Source organism: Balaenoptera musculus, chromosome 1 (genome assembly GCF_009873245.2).
Source record: "Balaenoptera musculus isolate JJ_BM4_2016_0621 chromosome 1, mBalMus1.pri.v3, whole genome shotgun sequence".
Taxonomy (NCBI): Eukaryota; Metazoa; Chordata; class Mammalia; order Artiodactyla; family Balaenopteridae; genus Balaenoptera; species Balaenoptera musculus.
Window position 1 is genome coordinate 86,702,967 of NC_045785.1, and position 14,766 is coordinate 86,717,732.

The following is a 14,766-nucleotide window of genomic DNA, read 5'->3' on the forward strand; positions in this document are numbered from 1 at the left end:
GAGTGAGAAATGTATGCTTTTTGTGTACAGTGGCTAAGATTCCTGAGTAAAAATATTTCCCCAGCATATCCTAGCCTACCTTGGTTAATACCCTTGACTAATTAGGCCCAATGGTAATTAACTGAATAGGACTAAGCCAGCAATACAGGTGGTTGCATGGATTAATTGGCTATAGGCCTTTATTTCTCAGATAGTAAAATTATTTCTAGAAATTTTGACTTTCTTTATCAACAGCATCGGAAGAAACATTAATAAAAGTGATGGTAATTGTACACAACTTTCCGGTATTACATCGCCATGAACAGTACATTATTGCCAATAGTGAAATGGTGCTGTTGGCGGCTTTTGAACATTTTCAATTTTAAGGTAAACAGCAGGTGCATTGGCTAGTGTCTGTCCCATCTACTTGTTAATACCTTAATATATTGTGTATTAGTTTCATTTTTTTCATAGTATCCTTTAAAGTTTTTCATATTTGACCTAAGTTCTAAATAAAAATGTGTGATTTGCAGATGCTACTATATCATTTTCATCTTTTAGTGCGCTGCCTACTTTCACTTCAGAAAAAAAAATGAAATCAACTCTCTTTTCTTTGATTCTTCAAGCTTAATTGGAATGGAGCACTCATGCTCAAATTAAGGGACTTTCACTTAACTATTCTGCCTCATTTAAGAAAAAAAAGCCTTGTTAGCTAAGCTAAGACATGATATTTGTGAATCCATAACTGGAAAAGCGTCCATCACACAGCTGCAAAGCACAATAGGTATTTTGGTAAAGTTATATCTGTCTTAGGGATCTGCAGTATGAGAAAAGAAGATGCAAAAATAGGATCCACTAAATCAAAACCAGCCTTTGGTTAACTACACCTTTCCTTTCTTTCTTACTATTCACTAATAAGGCACTAATAAGCTACTAGAACTTTTGTCAATATGAAAAATCCCACCAAATATTCAAAAATGTAGTCACATTAAATAGTTCTGTCCTCTGAGTCCACAAAATGTATCTGGTTCTCACAGAAATATTTAATTACCATAGGAAGGGATATATCTGAAACTCAGAGTAATTATATGATTTTTGACAAGTGTCTAACCGTAGACAGGGCAATTTTGTATTGATTTTTATCTCAGCAACATATATTTTAGAAAATTCTTAAAGGAAAATGTTCTGGATATGCTTTTAAAAGGTAGATATTTATTGCAAACAAGAAGGAGAGAAAGAATCTCTCCTCGTAAACCTGGTCAAGCAGATTACTGGGTTATCAAAGTGAAGCTCTGTTCTGAAGCAGAAATGTTTATTGTTATTTTATAATGGAAAGAGTTTGGATTTGTAAATAGACACACCAGCTTCTTGACTCTTGGTTAGTCACCCTATCCTGACACCTAAGTGCCATCTTTGACACTTTGGTCTCCTTCATGCCTCATATATAATCTGTTCTATTCTTTATATATATTTCAAATTTATACACATCTTTGTACCATATAATCACAAGCTTGTCTCACCTGGATGCTGGCAAAATTTCCTTGACTGATTAAAAACATCCATTCTGACTTTCCTCTGATCCACTCTCCAAATTATAATTGAAACAAGTATCATTGCATCACAACGCATTTTTTAACCACTCAATGGTTTTAGATTCCTTTTGGAATAAAGTAAAAATGCCTTAATGAGTCTAAAAATACAATCTGGCCCCTGTACACCTGGGCTTGCTTCTACTCAGTTTTCCTCTCACTCTCTTCACTGCAGCCATATTGGCCATTTTAAAGGATCTTCCGTTTCTCCATGCTGCCTTATGTACCACAGGGCTTTTGTACATGGTGTTACCTCTGTCTGGAATTCCATCCTTTCCTGCCACTCCTATCCCCCAGCCAACCACAATATGCACACACTACCTTCAATTAATGCTCACTCGTGCTTCAGAACCCAATTTAGTTGCTGCTTTTTCATTTCACATGTTAAGCCCTGTATCTCTCTTGTATGCCACTAATCACAGTTGCAGTTGCACATTTCTTCATATGAATAATTGATTAATATATGCCTCTCAGTTAAACTCTATATTACATGAGGGTAAATCCTGCCCGCTTTTTCATTTAGTCTTGGCTCATAGTAGGTAGACAATAAATATGTGTTGAATGAATTAATGAATCTTTAGAAATAAGTCTCAGCTTGCCTATCTGTAAACCCCTCAAGTCTGTTGTAAGGATTAAATGAAATACTGTACTCACAGTGCCTAGCATACCTTATGGTCTCAATAAATTATAGCTACAGTAATAATAAAAATAAGATGACCATATATAATTTCCTCCTCTCTTAAAAAGCAACAAAGAGTCAGTCTATAGAGAAAATGATTGTTGTCTTTTTTCTTTCTTTCTGTTGAATTTTTAGTGAACCAATAGATCAACTCCCTTTTATCCAATATAGGTTCTGAGGTAGACAGCGGGTAAGGCAGGTGGAAATAAAATTATCAGCTTTACTACTGATAAAACAGATACTGGAGAGTATAGTTTAATTCCAAGGCAATAACAGACCTCCCAATACTCCACCTCAGAATGAAGCTGACATTGCCAGTCATAGACATCATCATCATCAGACAACTGCAAGCCTTCCAGCTTCTCCAGGAGCAGGGCCTCTACCGCCAAGTTAACAGCATGGCATCAAGCAGACTGGAGAACATACATTCTGTAGACAGCAAATCACAAAAAAACGTGGGGATGTGGCTGAGCCACATATGCCCAGTTCTTATACCCAGATTTACCTGTTGGATAAGTCACACCCCTTTCCATGGAGTTGAGTAAGTGAGAAAGTTGGGAGAAAGACGAAAATAACTCTAATGGACTCTATGACTCTGATGGAAACCCTTCCATGTGAAAAGAGACATCAGGAATGGAGATGAAGTATTAGATTTCTTCCTTTTAATGTATTATATTAGATACAAATGTTGTGCACCTTCTTAAGGTTCCTCAACTGTTTCTTTTCTTTCTCTATCTTTTTTATTGCTTCAACTATACCAAATTGACTCTCATCCTTGATGGGGCCAGCTGAGAAAACTCAGAAGTTCAGGAGAATTTGCTTCCAGTGTGTTAAATCTTGATTATTGGAAAGTGAGAAACAGGCAGATGTTTCTTTCCTTTCTCCCACTTGTAGACTGCTCTGAGATGTAGTTTCTCCTTGTCAACTCTTTGGAGAAGTCCTGTATAATGAGGAAATGATACATGTTGAACCATAGTGATGCATTCAAGCACATTATTGCTTTGACGTTTTCCGTGACTCATTTCCCCATTTTTTCTTCACCCTCAACACCCTTGGTCAGTACCTTCCAGTCCAAGCATCAGCACTTTAATTCTTGCCCAGGCTTTACTTTCTATAGGAGCTATTCTAAAACAGGCATGGAATTTGAAATGAAATTTATCATAAAGTTCTTTTTTAAAGTCTTTGTATATAAATGAGGGACTGCCGGGCATTCCCCCATTATCTGCTCTCCCCTTCCTCTATGCTAATAAGACTTTAGCTGAGCACATTTCCCAGACTCCTCTTAAACTAGCAGTGGCCATGTGACAAGGTTTTGGCCAATAGAGTGTGAATACAAATGATACTTATAACTGTGGGTTCCTATACTTAAAAGAGTCTGTCCTCCCCTTTCTTTTTCCTCCCCCCATTAGCTGAAATCTGAATATGATGACTGAGTTGGATCAGTTCTCTTAGATCAGAAGATGGAAACCCTGTGTTAAGGATGGTAAAGCAAGACAGAAGGAACATGGGCATTCCATGCAGTGAGCCATCAATCAGACTTGAGCTGTCAAAGCTCAACTGCTAAGTGAAAGAAATAAACTTAATTTTGCTTACATAATAGTTATTTGGGTCACAGTGGAGCAGCCAATCCTGTTTGTATACATTATATTTCATTTTTAATTACTTATTGAAGTGAAGTAATTAGAGATACAATTTTTTTTTTTTAAAGAATTCTAATCCATGGAGCTGAGTAGGAGCATTTAGAAGAAGGTCAAGCAAAGTTCTTTTTCAGGAAACATTTCAAGAAATTCCTCAAAGTTCTTGCTCACAAAACATTTCCCAGCCAGTTTTATATGCTGCAGATAGAATATTGAGCACACGGGCCAGGTCCTATGAGATCTGGGGCTGTGTAAATTTTGTGTGGCTTCATAATTAACACCCACAGTAAGTTTATAAGCTGTGAAAATGAGTGCTGTCTTCGCTGTGGAGAAAAGCATTGTTGTGGTTTCTAAGGTATGGGTACAACTGAGAGGGTATGAAGAATAAATCAGAGAAGAGGAAAATGAAGCAGTGTGCTCATGTACTAAATATTGAACAAGCAGAATTTTTAGGGAGTCATCAGAAAAGCATCTTTAATTTTCTCTGTCAGTAACCCTGTAAATGTCCTTGGTGTAAGTTGTCCACATCTTGCCACAGGATAGAAACTTGGGCAATCTCATAAGTTTTCTCATAATATCCGGGTGATAAAAGACCCTGTTGTCTCTTTAAGTATAGTCACAATTCAGCAGTTATAAAGTGTCTAATCCAGTATTAATCAACACCTCAAACCCAATCCCCTTTCCCCCCCACTTGGGACTGGCTAAGGTAGGCTACAGGCCTTCAGCGAGGAGGGTGCAGTTGGCCTCCTCACTTGTTTTCACTCTCCTCAGCCCTTCTCACTATCTGCTCTCTCCTCCAACATGGTTTTAAAATGGCCATCAGGAAAATACTTCAGTTTTGAAAGGTACCATCCTAAGATGATTTCATAGCCTCTGGACTTGGCTGATGTTTAATACTGACTCTTTCTGTCATGGAAGCTTTTGTGGTTTCATTGGAGGCTGCCATAGTTCCCTCCCCAGCTGTGACTCTTGAGATGGCCAGTGCTTCTCATATGAATGGCTGCCCCTAGTCCACCTTTAGCGACCATCTCTGATAATACACATGACAGCTTCATACTCCCGGGGCCACATTGCCCTAGAAAGTCACTTTCTAAATCAGAAGCCCATTTAATACAACCACTGAGGGTAAGTCTCCAGGATTTACCCTGACACAGTAAGAAACTATTCTTCATCCTTATCTTACTCTCTGATCAAATATTTTAAATGGAATACAATAAATTCAATAGCTCTTTGCTGAATGAATGAATGAATGAATGAATGAAAAACTTGTTCTTCTAAAATATAATCTTCCTGAACTCTGACCTTCTATAGGAAAATTTCTTTTTACAGCCATAATCTATTAGCCTTTCTTCTGGTCCATTGATAAGACCAATCAACCATCAATTAACCATCAAGTATTTGCTCAGCATGTGCTTTTTAGTATCAATTTTCTAGCTGTTTTAAAAAATATAGATGTTGTTTATGTAGTGGTTTACCAGCATAATTAATTTACAGTTTAACTTGGCAATCAAGGCTAACCAGAAAAGATAGTCTAAAAATGATGCTGTGTATAAAAGGTGTGGAAGTCACTGTAAAAACAATAATCCTCACAAGACACAAATGAGAGGGCCGCTATTTTCCCCCAAAACTCTAATTTTATCTTATATCAGTTGCCTTACTCCCTTATATTCATACTCCCAGCTTCATACTTATTTGTTAATTTTACTACATTCAGGTAGGGAGAGAGAATCAAAGAGTAAGAGAAAGAAGAAGTAGAAGAAGAAGGAGGAGGAGGAGGGGTCATATGGCCACTGCTAATTTAAGCTTGGAAAATGTGCTCAGCTGAAGTCTCATTAACATGGAAGAAGGGGAGAACAAAAATGAGGGGAGGAAGACAGAGAGCTATTTATGGCTTATCAGAACCTATGTGCAGTGTGTGTGTGTGTAAATTAAAATTTCCAAAATGAGAATAAAGTGCTGTGGGTTTTTTTTTTCTTCCACCATCTGTAAACATGGAGCAAGATTCATTTTTAAGAACTTTCGAATGAAAATGGTTGAGTAACAAAGTAATTAATGCCCAAAATGCATTCCCTGATCATACTTATCAGAAGAACATCCTAGAAAATGTTTTGCTTGTGTAATTCTCCTTCTTTTCCCTTTGAAACAGTAATCATTGTTGCTAACTGAGGCTCCTGCAAGCATGCTGTGCTTTTGTCTGACCAGGGCAGCCTGTCTCACGTTTGTCTCCTGCAACCAGCTGGGGTCAAAGGAATGATGATCTAGTGGTCACCTTTTTCCCCCCTATTCCTTACCTTCTACCACAACTCATACAGGTTAAAGTTTAGGGCTTCACTGGAGTTTGGGTATTCATGACACCTCCAAACATATTTAAAAAATTAGGAAGAAACATGATGGAAAAACATCTCAAAATTCCTTTTTAAGAAAAATATAATTTATGTTTAGCAATTTTGTTCTTGTGCATTTAAGGTCATTATTACTGAATTATTACATTCAACATATAAACATAATACAACTGCATGCTCCATGTTAAAGTATTCATAATGAGACTAAAATAACTTATATGTCAAACGTTTAACACGGAGATAGATGCATTTAGGGATTAGAAGTGCAAGGAGTGGTCTATTGCTCTTTCTTTCCTGAAATAACTGCAGAAAGCTTTGAAATGTGGCTCAGCGCCCAGTTTTGCCAATATCCTCTAGGGAATTTCCTGAAGAATAATGTGTTTATTACATGCTTCTACAAACGATATTAAGGTGATTTCATAAGTTGTTTTTTCGTGCTAATAAGGCAGAGATTTTTTTGATTTTTACATAAATATTTTCATGGTTAGGTCCTCCCTACCTCCCATTTTCCACTTTAAATCAAAGGCACTCATGAGTTTTTCAAGTATTCTTTGAATTGCAACTCAGTGGCCCATTAGGGAACTTTCATTTATGTTTAATATTTTCACTCCCATTTTCTACAAGTATTGAGTCACTCAGTTACACAGCAATTAGTGGTAAAGTTTAAAGGAATCTAGAACTCCTAACTATTTTCCTTCCTTAAGTAATTTTGCTTTCCAGAAAAAAGCTGCCATTTAAAGTAGAAGACTGCTCTAATCAAACTGTTAGGGAGGAAGAGATGGAGAAAGCAATTAGAAGAAGATGATTAAGTTTAGAATTTTATTTCCTTTGTGTTTTGGGCTTAGGTCTTTGAAGACTCAGTTTGGCTAGAAAAGTTGGAGGTTTGATGAAAACACCCCCTCCAGGGGAACCACAACTCTCCAATACTGGGGAGATGTTTGGAAGACAGGAATAAGGAAGGAGGTTTTGAAATGGGTTAATGTGGCTAGAGCAGTAACCACTAGTAAGATTTCACCATCTTTTTGGCCTTAGCGGCAAGCAACAAGCTACTAATTTACTGCAAATTATCATTACTATATGCCATATTAAGAACAAAGAATATGCTGCTAACAGATTCTGGTGGTGTTTCAAAAGGGAAGAAGAGACATTTACATAGTAGAGCGCATCTCCCATGGATTTTTTCCCTATAATTTGCCGGGGAAGCATAGAAGTGTAGAGAGGTAGCTAGCCTCCTCAGTAGAGAATAGCATGAAAAAATTTTCACCTCTGTATGCTAGTTTCTCCAACTGCCAGATGAAAGTATCACTGTATTCATTTTTGTCTTCATCACATGCACACATACATAGACACACATGTACACACACACAGAATTTTCCTGAGAATATGGTAAATACTTCTCGGCAGTTTCTAACCACCAACTAGGATCTGCCAGCTGGTTTCCTTGGTTGCAGCAGGAGAAACTGATTCTGGCTAACTTAAGCAAAAGAGAATATTCTTGAGAAATACTAAAAGCTTACAGAATTTATAGAAAGGCTAGAAACCAGTCTTGGGGGTCGATGAGCACTGTGGTGCTTTCAGTGACTGTAAAGCTGAGACTGTAGAAATGGCCTCATAGCAAAACTACAGCCAAACCTGCTGCTGGGATGTTGGAATGAATGGACTCCACCATCATTTCTATTCCTCAGCTGTCACCTTTCAGAGGAGGGTCTTAGGATGTGGATGAGGCAGCAGAACCTGATTGTACAATGGCTTCTCTTCTTCTAAACCTTCTCTTGAGCAGATGAAGACAACTGGGCTCCTTATTGCTGAAATATTCTGAAACCCTAGTTTTTAAAACTGTAGGTAATGGCAGAACGCTAGGAAGATTTCATTAAGGTGTGCTTAGAAGAAACAGTAATATGTTACTCATGCAAAAGTACAGCCATTTGAAGAAGGAAAAGGAATATGACTGGCAAGACTTTAAAACCAAACTGGAGACTCTCTCAGCAGTATTTGTTGTATAATTTATGTTGCAGACATTTTGAGCTGCCTAATTGAACCGTTTCAAGATGTCATGTCATCAATGTTTTCTGAGTTGTGTGGAGGTACAGAACACGTGCACCCATTTGGCAAAACTTGTCAAAATCTCCACATATATTTCTGGAGGAAAAATAGGATTTCTATATTGGAAATTTGAACTTTATCTATTCCATATCCCACTTTGTGAAATTTACTTTCTGATGAGAAGGATTATAGATTAATGTTTTCAATCCTGTCTCACTTGAGACTCTGGAACTATATGTCTGATGGTGATTGTTGTGGTAATTTTCTCCTCTGCCTCATCTTCTATTTAAGTCACATCGTACTTCTTCCAAGCTGGCCAAAAATTGCCTTTGTATTGGAGGCTCTATCTCCTTGCTCTTTCTGTTTCCCCATCCCCAGAATCTATCTGAAGTTGACTTCTTAAGTGGAATTCTTCACTGATGATTTAGAAGCACCTTATCCTAGAAACTGTGCCAGTGATACACGCTTTCTTACTTAGACCCTACACTTAAACTCCCAGAAGCTAGAAATGCCATAAAATGCTAACAGTCTGACAGAGGGGAAGAAGTTAATTATTGGCCAGGGATGGACATAGCCACATCTCATTAAAATGGTAATACATTCAGGGCATCAAGGAAGGAAGAAAATGAAAACATCAGAAGGCTAAAGATGAAAGGAGAGCAATACAATAATAAGAGAGGGCTTCTAATTTCTCAACTGTTATAAATTTTTTCTTTAAAGAACACACCTCTCTCTGGTCTTAAGCCTGCTTCGTTGAAGAGCTATTAGTGTGCTGAGCAACAAGTCACTCATTGACAACAGCAATCAGAGTGGAATCAAGAAACCTGACACCAAATTGGGTCTTAGTCACATTGGTATCTTATTTCCCAAGCATTGGACAAAGAAGTAATGTGACTTCAAAGTGAATAAAGGTAAAGGTGCAAACTATTTGGAATACACACACAAACACACATATACATACATATACATATATTCACACACACAATTAAAAAATAAGGTAGAGACAACCTCTAGGTATTTTTTTTTAACAATTTGATCTTTCTAAGTTTTTACTCATTCTATGACTATATAATCTGTTGACAAGGAGAGAGGGGATAGAAAGCATATCATGATAAGGGAAGAACATGTAGAAACCCATAAAGATGAAAGTCAGGGGAATATTTAGGGAATAGCAAATTGCCCAGGTAAATTGCAATACAGGAGACTTGCAGGGGATTATGGGCGAAAGTGAAAGGTAATGCATAGGAGAAAAGTGGAATCTATGAAAGAAAAGAACCAAGGAACATCAGGGCGAAATTTTTATTAACCTAGTTCATGATGCTGTTGTGAAGCTTTATATATGTGCATGTATAATTACATATATAATTAGAATATCACTATATATATTCATATGAAGCACTTTAAATATGAGATATACTCTATAAATATTAGGTAGTGTTAGAATTTTTAAGTAGGTAGTCAGTCATGATCCATCAAAAGTTTCTTTAAAATAGGAAATGTTATAATGAAAGGGGATGGGTACAATAACAAGTATTTTAATAAAAGGAAGTGGATGCAGTAAGGAGTAGTAGAAGATTACTACATGGTTTTAATCTAAATTGGGGCAAACCATAGTCCATGGGTCAAATCTGCCCATTGCCTATTTTTGTAAATAAATTTTTATTGAAACATGACCACGCCCATTTGTTTAGGGATTGTCTAAGACTGCTTTCGCCCTACAATAGAAGAGTCAAGTGGTAGCAACAAGAGACCATATTGCCTGCAAAATCTAAAATATTTACTATCTTGCCCTTTACAGAAAAGTTTGCTGACCCTTACTCTAGATGATCAGAATAATGAAATCAGCTAACATTTATGAAACACTTACCATATGCCAGGCACTGTTCTAACATGTTTGTTACATGATTTAAATCCTTGAACAGCCTTAACAGAAAGGCTAGGTAACTTTCCAAGGGTAGATGTTAGTGGCAGAATCTAAGATTGCCAAGTTTAGCAAATTAAAATGAAGAGCACCTAGTGTAATTTGAATTTCAGATAAACAATGAAAAAGTTCTTAGTATAAGTATGTCCAAAATATTGCATGGGACATACTTATACTAAGAACTTTTTCATTAGAAATTACTTTTTCATTAAAAATTACTTACTATTTACCTAAAATTCAAATTTGTCTGGGTGTCCTGTGTTTTATCCAGCAACCCCAACCCAATCTAATTGGCCTCAGAGTCTACCCTTAACAAATATCATACTGGCTCTCTTACAAGGGTGGTGGGCTTATTTTAACAGGAATGGGGAGTCTTGCAGGACATGGAAGGCATTTTCTAGCCAGGGAGTGATAACGTTAGCCTGAAATTTGAGAGGCAAAATTGGCTTTTTTTCCAGGAACATCTTAAAGATGTTTGACTTTGGGAAAGAGAAGATTAAATCAGCTCTGGATTAGTTTCTTTATGATATTGTTCAATTTAGGGTCTAGTGCTCAGAGAGCAATTAGGACTTGACACATAGATTGAGTCATCTGAATGTAAGTGGTAGTGGAAACTAGAAATAAACACCATCTCTGAAGAGTTCAGAGGTCAGTGTTGGCTTAAATCAGACCTGAAAGATCCTTCCAGATCTTCTCCAAACAGTGCTAAGCTGCTGGTACTTAGCAGAGCTTTCAAAATCCATTTTATTTCCATAGTGAGGGCCTAGACAGAATTGCACCATAATTTCTCATCAGTACTTAAGGAAAAACTAATAGAAAAGATGCTTTCTCATAGACTCAAGGGTCCTAAAATTTGTAGGACTCACTATACTGAAAAATAACATTTCTGACTAGGAAAGTAAGCCCTCCATATCCTTTCTGTTCTTAGAGATAGGGCCATAGATGTGGGAAGCAGTATATTGAAAAATGCAGTCCATCAGGAGCAATAAAATTCAACACGGGCAACAACTCACAGTTGACTTAGGGGTGTGGTATGTTGCTGTTGGATCTATAAGCCTGCTCTAATGGACAGTTTTGCACAAAGCAGCTTGAGCAAGGCAAATGCTAGGTATCATTATTGCAGTTGTTACAGGCAACAGTCCATGAGCCCAATTATATAAAATTGTGGTGTGTTCTATAAGTCAATCAAATTCAGCTGTGTCTCCTGTGTCCTAGGCAAAATGTTGCCATGAATAGGAATAAATGACTTAATCCCAAACCTCAAGTAACACCACAGTAGAAGTAGAGAAAGACATTAAATAAATAGCTGCATAATGGCTATAATCGGCAAAAATACAAAGAATAGGGACATCACAAAATAGGAAGTGATTATCTCTTCCTAGGACCTCTACTTTAGAAAACAGGCCAGGGGCAATAGATGGCGCTTTGAAGGATGAGTAGGAGTTCCTAACACAGGAAAACAACATTTGCTCTCTTTCTAAACATAACTCCGAGTGAAACTTTATGATTTTTACTTTATCACTTATCTCACTCTTTTAAAATATCTTTTGTGATATTTTGAATGCACTGAAACATGTGGTACAGAGTAGGCTTGTGTTGTTCTTTTGGCTATGGTCTTTCTCCAACATACATTATTTTGGCTTAAAGTTGTATACTACAATCACAGAAAAGTCAACAGTATGACTTTAGAAATTTGAGTATTGCAAATTGCCCATAAAGGAGGCCTTTTGTTCCCTTTGCTCCCTGTCATAAACAGACTGATAATAATCTGACACATCTGGAACAGCTGGTTGGGTATACTTAATCTTTAAGTCTTAGAAACCTTTTTATGTAATGGCAAGAATTTGTTGTGCCGGTTTCAAACAGAAACTTGTCACAGAACTCTCTTGACTTGACTCCTGGAATTTACTTAGCAAAAAGATTCTCCAAATGTAGGCACTAAGGACAAACTGCAGGGGTGGTTTTCCAAGGCTACGTGAAATGTCAAAGGTGGAGGAGACTGAAACAATATATAGGATTCTCATTTGTGAATCAATTTCCTTAAACACTACACCATGATCTGAATCTCCATAATAAAGAAGTATGTTTCTTTACCATGTATTAAATTGAAGCTTTGGCTTCAATTACCATAACAAACTAATGCAGCCTCATAGAGATATATCCAAAATGTCCCAAGTTAGACATCCCAGAGGCTGAAGAGTCTCTAGTAAATACACAAACACGCTCCATAAAAAGGAGTTTTAAAAAAATACAAATACTTTAGTGTCATATATCCTTATTTATATTGAGTAATTGGATAGTATATTAGAATATGTAACTTTAAAAAAAAATTTCAAGTGCTCATCATGAGGCTTATAGGTATTTTTAAGAATGATGTTATACAGTTCAATTCATACATACGTTGTTTTTTCAGTGAAATAAATATCCAGATCACCTGGGCTGAGAATTTACTGTGCAATCTTTAAATAGTAACCTGGCTTAGTGGCTTACTTCTAATTCCTTTCACAAATATTGTACCTCACTGGTATTTTTTGCTTTCTCAGTAACACTTTATTTTTTTTCTATTTTAAAATTCTTTTCCAGTTTTATTTTATTGAGGTATGAATGAAAAATAAAAGATATATATATTTACATTGTACAATGTAATTTTTAAAGTATACAATGTGATGATTTTTTTAACTTTATTTTATAGTGAAGTATAGTTGATTAACAATGTTGTGATAGTTTCAGGTGTATAGCAAAGTGATTCAGCTATATATATATATATGTTTCTATTCTTTTTCAAATTCTTTTCCCATTTAGGTTGTTACATAATATTGAGCCTTAATACTTTAAAAGTCACTTGTGTGGTTCAAAAATAAGACGTGATCTTGCTTTTAGATTTTTCTTTTATCCACATTATGATCTGTGAAATCATAGGATACAGCTCTTATGTGGCCATGCTTTAAAAATGAATAGAACATGCTCGTTTAATAACACCAGGATAGAACACATAGGAAGAGTCCAAGCAGTGGCACTTGATCCACACTCTTGGGAAATGATAGTTTATACTGACCCTGACCTCTAGCTTCCCCCTTGAGATAGGATTCATTAGACTGCTTTCATCTCAGCTGGGCAAAATCCCACCAGGTTTACCTTGGTGCAGACCATCTAGGCTGGCATCACTGCTGAGTCCACCTTGGGAACACTTGTGGTCAAATGATTCAGAGAGTGCTCTTCATAATCAATTCCTTCAAGAGTATTTTTTGACTGACTACTCTGTGACAGACACCATCCTCGTAACTGCAAAAGCAGTGGGGATCCTGCGGAAATGGGGACAAAGTCACTGCCCTCATGAAGTATAGATTCTAGTTAACTTAAGTCTAAATTGTAATCTTTGTTTCTCTATTTAATCATAATGGAATTGTGAGAGTGCAAAATACAGAATGGAGAAATGAGGAAAGGATAGTATCAGTCAAGAGAGTTTATTTGGAAAGTGAAAAATGAAAAAGTAGGGTTTCTGATATTCATTCAGAATAGCAACCAATCCAGAAATCATGAACTAAAAAAAAGGTTTAGTAAACCATGTTTGGCTTAAATGTCACACAATATCAGCAAATAAATAAAATCTGAGTCTTTTTCAAAATAAAATAGACTCTAAGGAAAAAGTGCAGGATCTTTATCAAACAGTATGCAAAGAAAATGTAAACATTCATAGGAAGCTGTGTTTGATAAGGAACATATATAAGTGAAAAATAAATTTAGTAACATAGAGGTAATATTTTATATTTATATTATGATATGTCTTATTTTTTATGAATAAAATGTACGGTACATCAGGGGTCCCCAACCCCTGGGCCACGGATCGGTGGGAACTGGGCCTCACAGCAGGAGGTGAGCGACGGGCGCGTGAGCGAAGCTTCATCTGCGGCTCCGCATCCCCCCGCATCACTCAGGTTACGGCCTGAACCAGCGCTGCTCGCATTGCCGCCTCAACCATTCCCCTCACCCCCACCCCGTGGAAAAATCGTCTTCCAAGAAACCGGTCCCAAGTGCCAAACAGGCTGGGGATTGCTGTGGTACATCATACATTATTACCTCGCAGATTCAGTGTCAGAAGAACTCAAACATGTCAAAGGGTAGACCTAACGAACACAACGTGATCAAAAGAATAAAGTGACTTAGAATGGAATGACTTCAGTGTTAGTTCATTCCTTTAGACCGCTGGATCTTATTTGTCCTTCCATTTTATATTCAAAACATGTTCGCCCAGAGCAGGCCTCAAAGAATTCCCCTGCAGGGTTCTTTTTGTTGAACTTGCCGGGCATATTAGACTGTGTATATCTCTACTCAAACGGGCAAAACTCTCTCCACTTTCTCAGTATAGCTTCAAGTGAACTTTCATTTCTTCCCAAACTCTTGTCCCCCATGTCAATCCTCTTAGTTTAGCCAAATGTCCCACACCGCCAGTGGGGAGCACCGGGCATATGTGGTGGGTACTTTGGTAGTTCCTGAATCCTCTTTGCCGTCCTTTCTTTCCATGAGATAGGCACTTTTGCTTAACTGAGTTTGGGAAAATGCCTTATTTGCACTTTGA

General features: G+C 37.1%; 1 long non-coding RNA gene across 1 annotated transcript in view; it reads right to left on the reverse strand.

The window, feature by feature from the left end:
* Positions 1-2,962: 2,962 nt before the first annotated feature.
* Positions 2,963-14,766, reverse strand: part of LOC118881476 — a 30,009-nt gene continuing 18,205 nt past the window's right edge. Inside the window, exons 4-5 of the long non-coding RNA XR_005016544.1 lie at positions 13,326-13,492; positions 2,963-3,187 (exon numbers count right to left, since the gene is read on the reverse strand). This is a non-coding gene — a long non-coding RNA (uncharacterized LOC118881476). The remainder of the gene's footprint in view (positions 3,188-13,325; positions 13,493-14,766) is intronic.